Source organism: Mauremys reevesii, linkage group 11 (genome assembly GCF_016161935.1).
Source record: "Mauremys reevesii isolate NIE-2019 linkage group 11, ASM1616193v1, whole genome shotgun sequence".
Lineage (NCBI taxonomy): Eukaryota > Metazoa > Chordata > Testudines > Geoemydidae > Mauremys > Mauremys reevesii.
This window is the reverse complement of record NC_052633.1, coordinates 71,151,436-71,168,964: the sequence shown is the minus strand read 5'-3', so window position 1 is coordinate 71,168,964 and position 17,529 is coordinate 71,151,436. Positions and strand designations below refer to the sequence as shown.

Below are 17,529 nucleotides of genomic sequence, written 5' to 3'. Positions count from 1 at the left end.
GAGCCAGCACAGCTAATGGAAACCCAAGTGATCTCATACCTCTTCGTATGTCATCAGAAGAATTCTTTAAATATTTCTAAACACTGTGTTGGTTCCTTACTCTTGTTGCAGCATTAAGAATGTGAGGGAACCACACTACATAGTTGAGTGTTAAATACCTGTTGTTGTTTTTTCCTAATTTGCATATAAACATACTAGGCCTAACTCTGCTTCTCCTTTAGATTCCAGTGACTTTGGCAGTCAGTCTTTTCCCGCTCTATTCCCGGTAGAATCCAATCCTTGTTGCCAATTGTTGGGTTTTTGTCCTCTAGACACCACACAGTATGTTGGGTGGGGGCCAGGAAATGACAGCTGTCTGTGTCTTCACAGGCCTGGGTTTGAGACCCAGGATATTGCATCAACTAAACCACATGGTCCCTGCACAAACCCACACATGATAATAGTAACAGAAGATGAAGGGCGCTGAAGAGACAGGGAATGAAAGAAAGAGAAGCATCTGGCACAAATATACATCTAGATAAGCAAAGACGCTTATCCCAGATACAGGCATATTTCCACAAACACTAGTACAGGTTCCTCTTCAAATGTTTGTGTGAACAAGACACTTATGTGAATGTTCATGGGGAAAATAAAACCTAAATGGAATGGGGAAATGGGGACACTGAGCTGGTAGGTAAACAAAAAAAAAAATGATTTTTTTTTCAAATGTCCTTGATTTATTTTCAGTTTTAAACTCCCGTGAAATTTTTCTTGTCAGCTCTATGGTTGCCTGACAAAAAGACGAATGTTGTGAACATGTTGTTTCAATTTTTGCTAATCACTATTTTCCCAATTCATTTCAAATGTCTGAAACTTCATCCACCTTTTAAATTTGAAAAATTATGATCAGCTTTATGGGTGAATCAAAACGCAACTTAAAATGATGAATAATTTCCCCTCCCCCGATTCACCCAGTTTTAATTACAAAATCTATGGATTTTAAGACCAGAAGGGACCATGATCATCTAGGCTGACGTCATACATATTTAAAGCTATAGAATACTGCTGAGTGATGCCTCTTATCAAGCCATAACTTCTGGTTGAGCTAGATCATATGTGAGAGACAAGGTCGGTGAGGTAATATTTTTGTGACTGGGTGGACTGAGCCTTGTGGCCTCTGCTGGAGGCCTGATGGCTCTGCCACACCCCAGCCCAGAAAAGGGCAGTGGAGAGGGTCCTCCAAGCTGCCTACAGTGGCTGTGTGGGACGTAGCCAATCAGAAAAGGGGCTTCAGTGAGCAGCCAATCAGGGCCCAGCAGGCTAGTATAAAAGAGATGCAGGGCCAGAATGAAAACAGTTGCTGCTGGAGCCAGAGGAGTGAAGGTGATACTGCTGTCTGACTGAAGGACCTTGGACAGAGCTGTTGCTGGCTGGCTGGCTGGGACTGGAGGGTGGGGAGGAGCAAGAAGCAGCTCCTGGCTGGCTGCTGGGACTCAGCCAGGACAAAGCCCTGAGGTAAGGGTGATGAATGTGCTGGGGCCCAGGGGAAGTGGCTCTGGGAATCATAGAAGCAATGCAGCTTAGATAAAGGGATGTGGTGGATGTCTGCTATCTATAGGTTCCCTAGGCTGGGGCCCAGAGTAGTGGATGGGCCTGGGTCCCCCACATTAGTCTGTGGGGCAGTGGCCTGGACTTTGATGCACCCCACAAGGGGAACTGAACTGTTTAGGGGCCCAGCTGGAAAAAAAAGGCCCAGAAAGGGCACCTGGAGAGCTCTGGGGCACTGCTCCATGCCAGAGCAGGACAACTTGAGAGAGCCCAGAAAGGGCTGAGACAGTTCGAACTAGGGACTGATTGACGATTGAGCCCTGGGATAGGACTGCAGATAAAGAGACATGACAGAGGGCACCGAGATAGGCCCCCTTTGGAATTGTATCTTGGAAGGAGTTTGATTTTTATTTCACCTACAGACGCCGTGTGACTCAACTGGAGGCTGAGTCACTGAAGACCCACCAGAAACTGAGTGTAGATACACACGCATTGTACCAAGGGGGCACTTGCGAGAGGTGAGTGTCACCCACTACAATCGTGTATAGGTCTGATAACCGAGATTACCTCACCCAGCTTGTCTCTCTAATATCCTGAGACTGATGTGGCTACAACAATGCTCCCTAGAGCATATGTGACTGTCTTGCAATCTGCCTGTGTGAATTTATGAATGCCAGTTTGATTTTATGAACACTGTCTGTATGTTTATGGTTGTCTTTCACGGTATCCTTGCATCATATCTGCTGTGTTAAGGGAAGAGGGACTGGCACCTGAGTGTCTTCCCCTGAATGGGACAGTCATTAAGGACCATCATTAATTGAATAACCTGGCCCAACCAGGACAATGAGCTGGCTAATGCCTAGGGGAGCCTGTTCTCCCAGGAGGTCTGGTAACCAAGCAACCGATAACCTGATGAGGGACCTGAAGTCAGTGAGGTGGTCGCCTGACAAAGGGGACAGCAACTTTATAAAAGGGACTTGCTCCAGCAGAGAGAGGGGAGCCAGCCAGGGCCAGTAGCTGACAAGGCTGGGTGGAACAAATCCTGGATCCCCTGAAAAGACACTGTCCAGGTCCCAATGGGCTCTTGGAGGGGTAAGGAAACTGAGGCAGGGATTTGCATGCAGGGTTTTTTTTTCCCTATAGATCTGTATCTCTCCTGTGTGGTCCAAGAGTAAACTGGGTTTGTAAATGTGTATGTCACTTGTGCTGTGACATAGTCCCCAAAGAGGGAAAGTTTAACTAGGGGATCCACATCTTTGGTGACCTGTGCCACAGCTATAGGGAGGCTTGGGAGAGCTGGCATTAGTAGCTGGGGCTTAGCAATTGGATTATGGGGTCCCCTGTGTCCAAAGAGGTGTCAGACACTGTCTGCACCTGGCATGTGTGACTGGAGGCCCAGAGCTGGAGAGATGGTGCCTGAACTCTTGTGGAGTCCGAGGCGTGGGTCCAGTACAGCAGCCTGGTGAGGGCCCAATCCAATGAAGCCTGCACAATGCGCTCTATTAAAGGTGACTTTTCCCAGTACAATAACCCAGGGTTTTTGTTGGATTTTTTTTTTTTTAAATCCCTCAGATGATGCTGTCTGTGTCAAGGTCAGAATATAAAGAACTAGGTTTACATTTTCTGAACTTGTTCATAAAACTCAGGACTCTTCGTCTTCCCTGGAACTGATGTCTGCTAGTGACATGAGAACCACTTTCATTTCATCAAGGAAAGTGCAACAAGTATTGGCGCGATCAAACCACTCAAAGCGGCTTTTAAGCATGCAAAGTTAACTGGCACGCTCTTTTTGCAGAGGGAGAGGATCATTAGTCCTCACAGGTGAGCTAATTATATAAATGGGAAGCTGCAGCCTGCCAGGAACAATCAGAGAGAGCGAAGCTCAGACGTGAAACCCTGAGCGCACACTGAAGAAACCAGCCAAAAGTTAAATGGGTCAAGCCACTAAATGTGTGAAATGAAGTGAGAATAAATTTACAGGCACCATTGATAAGAGTATGAGTAAAGAGGCAAAGGAGCTAATGAGCATGAGGCCTGAACTATTCTTGTATCCCTCTGTGTGATCCTTCCAGAATGGAGTGAAGGCATTATTAATTGGGGAGGTTTTGGTGAAAAGATGACACTCTAAATTGATTTAAGGTGCCCAGAATAAAACACTGATTAGCAAAGGAAAGGCAGGTGACTTAAGGCTTCCTCAGCTCTTGAATACTAACAAAATCTATCTCCTGAAACACTTAGTCAGACTGTATCCTTCCTCCCCTGGAACATGCCCTTGTGCAGAGAAAATCCGGGTATAGCTTCAGGATGGCTATGCATTACAATCTCCAGTACTGTCTTGGTTCCAGTTCAGTACTGCATCTGTGCCTTTTAATTAGCCACAGCTGGCATCGCTGGTGCTTAGAGGCAGCCACCTTCAGCAACTGTTTGGTTAGATCTCTGGATCGACCTGGGGAGAACAAGCCACATCGAGGTAAGAATATTCTTACCTATTCCATGGATGATCCTTGCCTCACACACACTGCATGTGATGAGTATCCTTCACTCCTGTGATTTTTATCATATTTGTTGTTTTTCTTAAATCCCTTGCTTGAAATTCAGGTCCCATTGTAATTCCGGGGTGTTTTGCCTTGGCGTCATATGAACACATCAGAATCTTAGCTTTCCTTCAAAAAATAAAGTTTCTAGTCTTTATGGTTGCAGCAAAATGCTGGAAAACACAATTTCCTAAAGGTGCAAAAGCCAGAAAGTAAATAATAAAAAAAAAATTTAAAATCTCATGATCTTTAAGCCAATCTCATAATTTTTTGCGGTGGGGGAGGGGGAGGGACTCACAATTTTTTTGAACACTTGGGTTGATCACAGCATTGCCAAGTCCCTTTCTATCAGTAGGGATTAGAGCCCCTGACTGAAATGTAGTAAACACACAGCATGTTGGCACCAATGTGTTTCTTCTGCCAACCATACTGTTTATACCCAGTCATTCTTACCCAGTGTTCCTGAAGAGGCCTAGGTTAAACAATGCTCCTGGTGAGAAAGCTATTTGTTGAGAATACAAGAACAATTAAATCCCATGGGGTATCTTGTCTGCTGAGTTGCAAGCCAGGTTCCACAATAGCGACAGCTGGTTGGGAGTGTTTTCATTGGGGAAATGCCAACTTATTGAAACTGAAACTTTTTGGATACATTTCTCTTTTTCGACAATATTTTTGTTGAGAAGGTTCCCCAGGTCCAGACTGGAAATTCTGGTCACTGTATGAATTATTCATTCATTGGGCCAGCAGAAGAGAGACTGGAAATCTCGTTTTCGGTCTGCATCGGCATGAAAAACACATGTCGAAACCTGATCCTTTTTGGTGAAACAGAATTCTTGTTTCCTGGCCAGCCCTAACAATGACCTTTCAGCTAAAAGCTAGTTTAAAGTAACACTAGTAACCAAACACTGTGAACAGGTTTCTATTCAAATAACTTCTCATTCTTTTGCTGGAACTTGCTGGTAATGTTACACTCTCCAATTATTTAGTCCTCTCCTGAGCGCTTTTAAAGCCTTTTGTTCTGAACTGTATCTTTAAGTATCTGAAGATGTCTGGAACAAAGCCAAGAGCCAACTTACTTTGCCTTTCCATGGGGAATACATACAATGCTTCTATTTCCTTTGAGATCAGGTCAAAATAACTCTCTCCAGCTGGCTTAACTCTGCAGAGGATTTTCTGCCTGTGTTGTGATTGGCAGTTCATTTCAGCCCTGTTGTGTGAGCAAAAGGCAACAGGGCACTGAGCTCCTGAGGCTTCAAAGCTCAGCTTTTCCCACTTGCATGTCAATCTAGCTGTGTTTGTCAACTGCACTGAAAGGCATGACTGAAGGAAATTGAGCTTTCTCTTATTACTATTATTTCTACAGCAACATAAGGCTGCATGGTACCATACAGCAAACCAAACATGTCCATGAGGACTGTAACAATACCTTTGTTGCAACTTGTCCTGCATGCATGGACCCTACACCTGCAGAGAACCCCACTGAAGTCGGTGGGACTTTGCCCAAGCACAGAGTTCTGCCTGCATGGAACAAGTTGCAAGCTCAGGGTTCGAGAGTCCAGTTCTGCATCCCTTCCTCATATGAGTAGCATCACTGACTTAAAATACAATTACTTCTGGTTGGGAGTAAGATGTGGCTCTAAATTAAGCACCCCTGAACTTTAGCTTCTGTTTGTCTGCCATTAAGTGAGTGGGTTTGAGAGAATTTTTATAGTATATTTAAATCTTGAGGGTTAAGATTATGAAAATCTAGTTGTTTATAGGCCTGATGCTGCAAACACTTACTATTGGATGTAGTGCTTTAGTAAGTACTACAATTAGTACAAAACGTTTCTATTTGGCTTTATTTAACTTGTAACCCATTGGATATATTTGTATTTGCACTCAGGATTTCAACATGCATCTTACCAAACTGCAAGAGATAATAGGCCTGATATTTTTCCTATCACCCACAGTGATTTTACTACAGACACTCCATTGGCTTCAGATGGAGTTACTCATAATTTACACCACTGTTAGAGGGGTAGCCGTGTTAGTCTGGATCTGTAAAAGCAGCAAAGAATCCTATGGCACTTTATAGACTAACAGACGTTTTGGAGCATGAGCTTTCGTCGGATGCATAACCACTGTTAGAAAATCAGACCTATTTCACTTTGTGTCAAACTATCAATATTGCAATGAAGACTTGATCTCCATGAATGGAAGAGAGCAATGACTAATGGCACCTAATCAAGATTCAAGATATTAATTAACATTTGTAATATCTTCATAGGAAAATCTTGCAGAGTTAAATTGGATTTTTTTCCCTCTTAAATTAGTACAGTGGATTTCCTGCATTCTTCATATGCAATTAGTTTGTGATGGAGTAAAAGCTGGGTTGAATGTTGTTAGATCTGCCGAGAAGTATATGGTGGTCAATCATCACAGGCTTTTTGAATGGAGCCGTGAAAGGCTGACCATCACGCTCTGCTTTAGCAAAGCTGCCCTGTAGTTTCAGATTCATCACATACTGTCCTGAAGCACTGTGTAGCATTGCTCTGTAAAATTTAAAGGCTACTGCCTTCCACCTCACCGTTGGCTGGATTGGAGTTATGGGTAACATAATCCCAGAATAATGGAGCTGGTTGAAATTTTTTTTGCACAAAACTTTTCACAGGAAAATGTTCCTTTTTGTTTCCCCCCCCCACTGGAAATTTAAAAATGAACACTAAGGTGGGTGAGGTCATATCTTCTGTTGGACCAGTCACACACACATTGATAGCTTGAGCTGGGGTGTGGGGCCTAAGCCCCCCCAAGTTGCTATATATCCGTGCCTTAAAACATCATGCCCGTTGGTGAGTTGTTGCTAGCAGGGATTGAATCTCTGATCTTAAAGCATGAGCCTTTATTGCCAGAGCTAAACGACCCATCTGTATTACTAAGGCTGTAGCCAGTAGCCCCTCTCTGTGGCCCATCCACCACTAGAGGGGGACAGAGCACCACAGTGAGTGGGTGTGGCTTACACAACAGGCAGTGTAGTGATGGAGAGGTGAAGGCTCCTTGTTCATATTCCAGTGGCTCTGATGAGACATACAGAGGATCTATAGCCATTATTCAAGCTCATAGACTGAAGTAATGGTGATGGGAGCTGCAGTGAAGACTTGTGCCCTGAATCCAGGCTGGGGACAGTGGATTTATTCTTTCCAGCCCACCCACTTACAGCCTGATTAGGCAGTTTTTTGGTGAATGAAGTCAGTTTTCCCCCAACAGCCTGATCCCAAACCCACTGGAGTCTTTCCATTAGCTTTCAATGGGCTTTGAATCAGGCCATAAGTGAATGCTAATTTATCAGGAATAAATGCACTTGAGTAGCCTTTACATATAAAGAAAAAAGAATGCCTTGCATGTCCACAGCACTCTTCCTGTGAAGAGCTCATTGTGCTTTACAAATAGACTCCTGGAACGTGGTTTGACTCTATAACTTACAAAACTTCTCTATGCATTTTCTTCTGGCATCTGATCTTCCTCAGCACTTTTCACTACCTCTAGCCAGAGGTTTCCTAGAACCTCCAGATCCCTTCTTGACAGGGTATTAATTATCACAGCTGGAGGTGGAGGTGTTGTGGCTGCTGCTGCTTGCTGTTGCCACTTAACAGTAAAAACTAAATGAAAATGAGGTTTAAAAATCTACCCAAATGTGTATATAGTGCATAATGACTGGGAAGAGGCTGAGATGCTTTTCAGGCAGGTTCTATGCTTCTTGCCCTCCTTTGTAATCCACATCTTTCAGTGCTCAGATGTCTTAGAAATATTAAACAGGTGGCATCCCAGTGCAGAGCTCTGCAGAGAAGCAGGTCTAAAGGATCTACCAGGAATGAATATATCTAAAAGCAGATCAAAATTTCGTCAACTTTTATCTGCTGTTTGAAAGCACTCAGCTGTTTTTTGTTTTGGGTTTTTTTAATCTGGATGTATCCAAAAAGCCTTCTTACACTTTATTTGCAGTTCAATTTGTATTGGTTACACTGATTGGGCGATTGTCACATGGCATTGTTTCTGTTTTCTGTTTGGATGGAGTGCAAAAACACTTCTTGTGCACATGCTAATGTAAAGTTTGGCTTCTCAGAACACGTCATACACACAACTTTGAAATGCTGCCCTTGTGTATGTCATGAAGACTCAGTTACACGAGAGTGAACAGCAGAGGAGCGTAAAGGTGGTTGAACAAATTCATTTTTAAAAATTGAGCAAACTATGTGGAAACTTTATTTTTTCAGTAGTTACGCAGCTCTGCCTCTGCTGTGCAGGCACGCAGCTCTGATTCCGTCCAGTAGAGGGTAGTGGTGCACATACACAGGCGCCAGTTCACATTGCTGCATTGAGAATGATGTTTAAGTGTCAAGAACATTTTTTTCTCATTAACACAATCAATTCACCAACTTATTAGAACTTTTTCGCTTTGCCAGATTTCAGTTTTTGCCTCTGATCAACCTATATTGTGGTTTTGTACAGCTGCTCATCACCATGTCTTTGAACTCTCTCTATGTGAATTAGATTAGCAATTGTGAAGTCTTGATGTAGTCTGAGTATTTTTTTTCTTTCCAGTTATAGTAAATTCCACTTAGGATAAGTTTATGTGGGTTTTTTTATTGTTTCTTTTGGGCTAGCTTGGGTGGATGCTGTATCTGTTTTGGTTATAACAGAACAGCTTTACCTTCAGGAAGCACTGAAAAATGTTGCCATTTGATAATCAGCTTTCATATCCATTTAATTTCCTCTGTAGTTTGTGTCAATCAGATCCCCTCAGCTGAGAATATATTGTCCATAACTTGCATGTGTAACACCGACAGACCCAGGTTGTCAGCAGGCAGGATCGGACCAGGGACCTCTGGAGTTTAGTGCATGAGCTAAAAGCCAACTCCCTCTTAGCTAAGGCTGTAGAGCAGACTCCTTTAACTCTCTCTAAATGGTCTTGGTGCCAATCCCCAACTAAATCGTCCCAGCCAGGGCTTTGTCAAGCCGGGCCTTAAAAACCTCAAGGATGGAGATTCCACCTCCTCCCTAGGTAACCCATTCCAGTGCTTCACCACCCTCCTAGGGAAATAGTCATCTCATTACTTGCTGACCATTGACTAGCAAAATTTGCCTAGATCCACGGCTGGTATAAATGGGTGTAGCACCACTGACTTCAATGCTGACATCATTGGCACCAGCTGAACATCTGATCTTATGTTTCAGTAGTGAAGAGGGTACAACCAATAATATGAACCTCTTCCTACAGTATGGCTGCCGACTGCCACCAGTGCAACATGCACTGATTTCATCCCCTCTTGCGCTCACTGTGATTGCAACTCACTCTTCCTCACAGAGATCCAGTTCCTCGGACTCCAACAAAACACAGCGTCTATCTTCTCCCATGCATCTACATCACTGCCATCTTCCAACGTGCCCATTCATTTCGTGATTCCGTTCGCCAACTGCTCGTGAGCCTGCCTCTTGGACTTCCTCTGTCCTTCCTCTCACCATTGAGCACTGGCCTCTTCTCTCTCATATTTCTGGAAGAACCTTCTCCTCTGCAGCCTGCTGTACCTGGAATGGCCTCTCCCTTGCCCCGTTATTGTTTAGTTCTGCTTCACCTCAGCTGAGCGTTGAATGTATTTACCATAAAGTGTCTTTGCCGCTGCTGCTCTTCATGCATTACAACATTTCTATTCCACGTCAGAAGATGTAGTTTATAGATAACTTTACAATCTGCCCTAATTGTGAGTAAGGGGCAGTACATAGGTGAGAGTCACAATTTGGTCACCACTGGGTCCCTTCTTTCCCCTTGCTCCATGATGAAAATAAGCCAGGGCAATTCTTTTCCTGGCCCAGTGGGACGAGCTGGCATCTGCGGAAGTGGAGTCCACTCCGAACCTGCCTGAGCAGAAGAAGTAGCAACCAACAGTGGCTGCTCTTCCTTCTACTCTCCTCCACTCTGCTACCCGTGAACTGGGTAGCGTGTATTCATGAGTAATGAGGATCTTATGCCCATTTATTTCTACCTTGCATGGGCATGTTTGCCATACGGCCTGAACAAAAAAAAATCCTGTCACGGACCCATTTCCCCCTCTAACACTCTGACTCAATCACAAAACTGGTTATGGCTATTTTTCTCTGCATGCGACCAGGAAGTGGTTCTTTATATTTCATTCTGCGAGCCACCAGAAAAGACTTTCTAAATCACTGGTGGTCCACAGACCTCAATTTGACAACCACTCCTGTATGCTATCCACTCTCCTGTATTATTTAGTTCCGTAAAATGCTCTGGGATGGGGTTTCTATGAAAGATGCTATACAAAATTAACTTGTTTTGTATTGTAAGTTTTGGAGATCATTTATTGAGCAGTGAGATGTTATTGTGGATTGTATTTGTCACATTATATTACCTCTTCAAAGCAAAATACAACTGACTAGGGCTATCCAAAAAGGAAAATCCTGGCAAAAGCTCACAAAAAATGTTGCTGCTGCTGCTGTTCTTATCGTGAAGGACTGGCAATGATGAAAAGTGGTCTCTGCATCCAGAAATCCTATTTTGCCATTAAAAAAAACCTGCCTTTGCTCCTAAAAAGCAGCAAAATTTTCAGAGAAAATGCTAATAAGTATTGTAGACTATTCATGAATAAAACAAACATAGTAGTGTGTTTGTTTGAGAAATAGCATGTGGTCATGCATTTATTTAAAAGCCATGGGCCGGATGTTCAGCTGGCTTAATATTTTTAGATCTGCAGTCAATGCCTGCCTAGGATCAAGTATCACAGTACAAATGCACAAGCGGTCAGAGATCAAGATACCCTTGCAACTTGCCATTAGCATTCCATTTTTTAGTGTTTAAATTTGCACCTTAGCATTTCTTAACCAAGTCTTTATTGGATTACTGCTCTTAAAAATGAAAAAGAGGTTCTCAAGGTATGCTGTATTTCAGTCATGTCCTCATAATGTTATAGAATTTGTTGCTATCTGTGATCCAACTCAGCTTAAGTAAAACATATTCCCACACTGACACGGCCAAATTCTGCCTTGTCCTAAGCAGATGTCTCTCTCATGCATCACCACCATCAGTGACAGGTTTCAGAGTGGTAGCCATGTTAGTCTGTACCAGCAAAAACAACAAGGAGTCCTTGTGGCACCTTAGAGACTAACACATTTACTTGGGCATAAGCTTTTGTGGGCTAAAACCCACTTCATCGGATGCATGGAGTGAAAACTACAGGAAGCTGTATATATATTACAGCGCATGAAAAGATGGGAGTTGTCTTACCAAGTGGGAGGTCAGTGCTAGCGAGGCCAATTCAGTTAAAGTGGAAGTGGCCTTTTCTCAACAGTTGACAAGAAGGGGTGAATAGCAAGGGAGGGGAAATTACTTTTTGTAGTAACGGGGTTGCATTCACTTACACCACAGCTGAATTTTGCCCATAGCGCTTAATAATATCATTGCTTCCAGATAGCATGATGATTTATTGCTCCTATCATACCTGCTTAGATGTGCAAAGTACACTTTCTTTATATTTTCTCAAGTGTTTATAGCAGGGCAGGGCTATTATTTTTTTTCATTTTTCATCAAAAATGACATTTATAAAGTTCTCATGGGATAGTTTTCATTTCTTTTGAACATTTTCTTTTTTTTTCTTTTTAATTCAGCTTTTGACTTAGATTTTTGTAAGTTTTCAATTTTCCATTTGAAAACTTAAGCCTGTTTCCATGATGATTTTTGAATAAAATGCCTAATTTGCAGGGGTGGCTCCAGCTTTTTTGCTGCCCCAAGCACGGCAGGCAGGCTGCCTTCGGCGGCTTGCCTGCGGGAGGTCCCCGGTCCTGCAGATTTGGCGGCTTGCCTGTGGGAGGTCCGCCGGTCCCGCGGCTTCGGTGTACCCACCGCCGAATTGCCGCCGAATCCGCAGGACCGGCGGACCTCCCACAGGCAAGCCGCCGAAGGCTGCCTGACTGCCACCCTCGCAGGGACTGGCAGGGTGCCCCCCTGCGGCTTGCCGCCCCAGGCATGCGCTTGGAGCACTGATGCCTGGAGCCGCCGCTGCTAATTTTCATGCAGTTATAGCGATCTTTCACACCTCAGGTAACTGCACATGCTATCATAGTGAATTAAATTTCACACACACTTTAGATCCCTGCTGTCCATCTAACTTGTTTGAAGAGGTGGTCCTTTGCCTATCTGTGTCTCTGTTTCCCAGCCATAGAATTGTAATATAGCACTTCTCTACATTCCATGGGCTTTGTGAAGCTAAATACATTAAAGATTCTGAGATGCTCATATAGTATAGGACTTGGAACCATATAAGTAACTAATATAGATGGATTGAAAAGGCATAATGGAGACCAGAATCAGGCTGGTTCTCTGGAAGCGTTGCCAACTACCAGGAAAATCTAGGCCTGTCACGTATTCGTACAGCTGCTGTACCAGATAGCCAAGTTTGTTAACACCATCAGTAATTTATTCCACCATGCCTGGCATTAAAGTCGCTTGCTGGCATGTTGATGAAACAGTACTTGGTTGAGGAACCTAATTATGTGCACAGCAGTTTATAAAGCTGGCTGAATTCAGAGACACTCCACTGAGAGACATGGGGATGTGATCCGTTTAGAAAGCCTGGCTCAAATAAGGAGGGGAAAAAATCTAGCTAAAAGACCTATATTTTAGTAGGACAAAACTGAAATGCTGAGAGATCTGAATCCAGTAGATCCCAGGGCATTTGCTTAAAGAATAAAGATTGTAAAGCATAATTGTATCTAAAAACCTCAGTCTTTGTGTGTTGTTCCTTCTGAAACATCCAAGAACAGATTTGAGTCTTGCAGCACCATAAAATAGCTGGCATAGCTCCCATTGACTTCAATGGGGCCAGGATTTCATCCATCTCTAAACCAATGGGAAACTTTGCCCTTTGGGTAAATGGGAGCCCAATGAAATTGTGTGACTATAGTGTGATTACATGATCTTATCTAACACTGAATTGCTGCAAAATAATAGACTCCACATTAGTGATGATATACAATATGTTGGGAGGTATGGTTGCCTAGTGGATTGGATACTGGACTAGGAAACCTGGGTTCTGTCCCCAGCTCTGCCACTTACCTACTGTCTGGCCATGGGCAAGTCACTTAACCTCTCTGTGCCTGTCTTCCCTCCAGCCTTTACCTATTTAGATTGTAAACTTTTCAGAGCCCATATTGTCTCTTTGTATAGCACCTAGTGCAGTGGGAGTCTCAGTCCTTGTGGAGTCTCTAGGCACGATCATGATAATATAAAGAGTGTTAACATTCTCTGGCTCAGAGAATTTATAGTGCTACAAATAATTCTATATCTTCAGTTCATATATGTGTGTGTGTATAGGCCACGTTTTTCTAAAGTGACCGGTGACAATGGGAGCCTCCATTTTTGGGTGCCTGACTTCAGGGGGATTTTCATGGGGCCATGTGCTTGGCAATGTTTGAAATCAGGGCGTCTTTACAATGTCTCATGTTGGCCAACCGGCACTTGAGATCGAAAATCACTAGTCACTTGGCCCTAGATAATCAGTTCCCATCTTCAATTTTTTGCATCCCTCGGAGATGAACCAGATCATTTGTTACTAAATCATGCTAACTGAATTAGTTTATTTTAATGTGCTAAGTTTGGTTGATTCCAAAAATTGCACTACAGTTTCTGCAACATAATGTTATCATTTTAGTGCCTAATTAGTTTTTTGGTAACATCTGTTCCTTGTATGCAGATTCCTCTAGCCTGAATCAAGAGCCAAGGAAGAAAAAGGGGAGAAAAATCAACTTCTGTTGAGAACTTTGTTTAAAGTGCATCCATTCATAATTCATGTATTAGATCTCGTGGACGCTTGTTGCAATAAATTATTGACCAATCTCTCTATTACATGTTGATATGCAGAGTCTGTCCTGGGTAATTATAAAATGTCACTGCCAAAGTTAAGCCACAGGAAGGTTAATGGGGCATCCCAACACGAGCTTTACAGTGAAAATCAGCTACATTAGCTTCTCTGTGAAATGTTTAAATTCATTTCCCCCATCTCCTCTGACAGTGGGTGTTTAGAATGGAGTAGTAGAAGCACAGAGGCTGACCAGGATACTGAAAAGCAAAGGGATATGAAACACACTTGCATGTTAATTCATTTATGTTCTGTATTCAGAGCATTAACCCTTAAAGCAATCACATCAGAGCATCTGGCTGCCCTGTGGCAGGCATAAGAACAAAAAATACATTGGATTGATTTTTTTTTAAGCAACTTTTTTAAACTATACATAGTGCAACTACTATTCAGAGTAGGTCAGGAAAGCGACAGCGAAAGAAGTCTTATACTTGCGCTCCGATTCTGCTGTCATTTATATTGGGTTTTCTGCTGCTGTAAATCCACTGACTTCCTTGGAAGGTAGCTTTTAATCGACTCCAATGCAAGTAAGAGCAGAATCTGGTCTCTTTCTGTGAGTTTCATACCACATATTCTCAGTTTGGTACTAACTGCTAAAAGAAAAGAGACAGTTTTTCTAATTGCCCGTACCAACCCAACAAAGTCAACCTGAAATCTGATTATTGTGGTCTTCCTGCTTTGTGCTTCATCACTGCTAATAAAGATGTATCAATAAGAAAATACTGGACAATTCTGATTGATTTTTACCAAGCAAGAATAGAAACCACTTTATTCTTATGTGCTAAAAAGTAAAATTATATATAGTCAGTAAAGTATGCATATATAATTCATCTGAGCCCTGAATCTTTTTTCATTGCTCTAGCAAAATCCCCACTGCATTTAGTATGAAAAGGCCGTGTTTACTGATGTGCCCAAACCAACAGCTACAGATCCAAATAATTAACAGTTTGGATTTAAAAGTTATGAGCAAAAGCTTTAGTCTTACTCTTCCCAGCCTCAGTTTCTCCACTGTAAAAAGGGAGAAATATTTCCTGCCTCAAAGGAGAGTTGTGAGGACTAATTACTTCATGTTTGTACTGAACTTTGTGCCGTTACTTAGGCTCTCCAGCCAAGTACTGTTTTGTCAGCAAAGGACTTTAGTGCCAGGCAGGGTGGAACACATTTCTGATTGTGTTCATGAAGTTGGATAGCTGGTACAGTAGCTGCAGGCACAGCCAAGCAATATGTGATGGACACAGATTTTCCTGGTAGCTGGCAACACTTTCAGAGGACCTGCCTGATTCTGATCTTCTTTACATCTGTTCAGACGATCTATTTTAGCTATTTATATGGGCCCCTGACCATAGTGTCTAAACTAAATGTTGTGCTCACCTGTCTGTGGACAATGGGCCAGATCCGTACAGGTATGCCATTTTACACCAGCTGAGGTTCTACTCAATACATTTATTATGAGTGTAATCGATCAAAATTCAAGACACAGATGTGATCCATTGAAACCCTTGTGACTTATAATCCAGTGACTGTGAATATTTTGTTTCTAATGCGTAGCTTGTCCTCAGTGTTTTACTTTTTGTCATTTATAATGTAACACAATAACAAAAAAAACCCATCACTGTAATTTTACACTCTCTAGAGTGTAAATTCTGCACAATACATGGTGATTTTGTGTAGTTGCCAAAGCCGACACTTGTAAATACCCTGAAATGTGCAAAACTGAGCTCCAGGTACACTATACAAACATGATTTTAATGCCAGAGGGTCTGATAGGAGCTATTTAGTTATTAATCAGAAAACAGTGATGATATGTGCACTCTACCATAAAACATGGCAAAGCTCTCTTGCTCAAAAACTCTTATAAATATACAAAGGCTCCAGGAAATAAGTTTTTTGCACTGTTCTGTTGTTTCAACCACTTTCCGTGAGTAGTAGCATTCTGAGCAGTTAGTCACTGATTCAGTTCTGTGTCTGCAGCTGACATGGGCACCACTCCAAAACCAAAGATCCAAGCAAACTGAGCACTGGAGTGGGAGTTGCACCATGAGCCTGGATCTAGGTCTGAATTGGTGGGATGGGGGGAAAGGGGGAAGAGGGGTTTGCTGGCTCTTCTCTTCTCTCTTTGACCCTTCCAAAACTTTGTAGCTGAACATGTTTGAATGTTATCAATCAGAATTTTGACTTTGATTCAGCAAAGTGCTTAAACACATTCTGAAAGTTAAGCACGTGAGTAGTCCCAGTTGATGTCAGTGAAAATTTAAACTGTGCTTAAACTTAAGCACATGTTAAAGTCATTTGCTGAACCAGTACCATTTTGTGCCTGTTCTGCCTGCTATTGTCTCTGTGGGCCCAGGAAGGAAGTGAGTGGAAAGAATGATACGATCTTGGGTTCAGGGAGTTTACAAGTCTGACATTATCCTACCACTATCCTAACCCTGCTCTTTAACTAGGATTTAACTGTGCTTTGTCTTATAGTTTTCCATGTGATATTGCTCTTGTACACCTGAGAGTTCTTACTTTGCCGCTAAAAGGTGAAGACATTTATCAGGAGTTGCACTGAAAAAAAAAGAATCCAAAACCAATTCAGTGAAACACTTGAAATAATCCTTCAAAATGACTCTGCAAAAATGTCCATCCTCCATAGATGCACCAGGCTAAAATCAGGCCTGGTACAAACTCATGGGACTGCTCAGTGCTGAATGCTCCCCTCAGCGTCTGGGGCCAGGTTCGACCTGCTGAGATCCACCTCAGAATTTCAGTCCTTGCGGCAGCACACCCAGTCAGTGGGACTCGTGGTTGAACACCTGATCCTGCTGTTTAATTTTTCCCCTTGATTTCAGTGGGAGCAGGAGTCTTTGTAAGGATGGCAGGATTGGACCCACAGGCCCTGATCCAGCAAACCACTTAAGCATGTGCTTAACTTTGAGCATGTCAGTCATCCCAGGGTGGTTACTCCCCAGCTTAATGTAAAGCATTCGAGTAACTGCTTTGCCAAATAAAGGCCGTAGCTAGTGAAGAGAATGCGGTAGAGCAATTGCCCAGAGCATACATAAATAAAACGTTAATACCTTTGGATAAACCTTCATATATTTCCTAAAGACATAAAGGGCCCTCCCTAGCGAATCTCCACTGGAGAAGCAGCAGGAACGAATCTGTTCCATAAAACCCACGCTACACAAAGAAAATTAAACCAATAAAAAGCACAAGAGAGATTACACCATCCATAAAAACTAAAGGGAAAAAACACACCTCTCCTTAATGGTATACATCCAGGATCAGTGACTTAGTCATTTGTTTAAACTTTTATGGCCTAGTCTGGAAGGGATTCTCACACTTTCATTCCTTTCGGCAATGATAAGGCACGTACGTGTTCCCTCGGTAATGAGATGAATGTTCTTGAGGGGTTCTGAGAAGTGGTGTGGGAGGTTGGGTTTGTGACTCAGGAGACTTGCATTCTAATCTATGGCTCCGCTGCATGATCCTGAGCAAATCATTTTCAGCAAAATATTCCTCCCACCATTTGTCTGTCTTGTGTGTTTAGATTGTAAGTAGCAGCAGTTGAAAATTTT

General features: G+C 42.7%; 1 long non-coding RNA gene across 1 annotated transcript; it reads left to right on the top strand.

The window, feature by feature from the left end:
• The first annotated feature begins 1,352 nt into the window (after positions 1-1,352).
• Positions 1,353-14,826, top strand: LOC120374882. Its single transcript, XR_005586312.1, has 4 exons — positions 1,353-1,494; positions 1,950-2,045; positions 3,174-3,348; positions 13,802-14,826. It is a non-coding gene; the product is annotated as an uncharacterized LOC120374882 (long non-coding RNA).
• Positions 14,827-17,529: the final 2,703 nt, after the last annotated feature.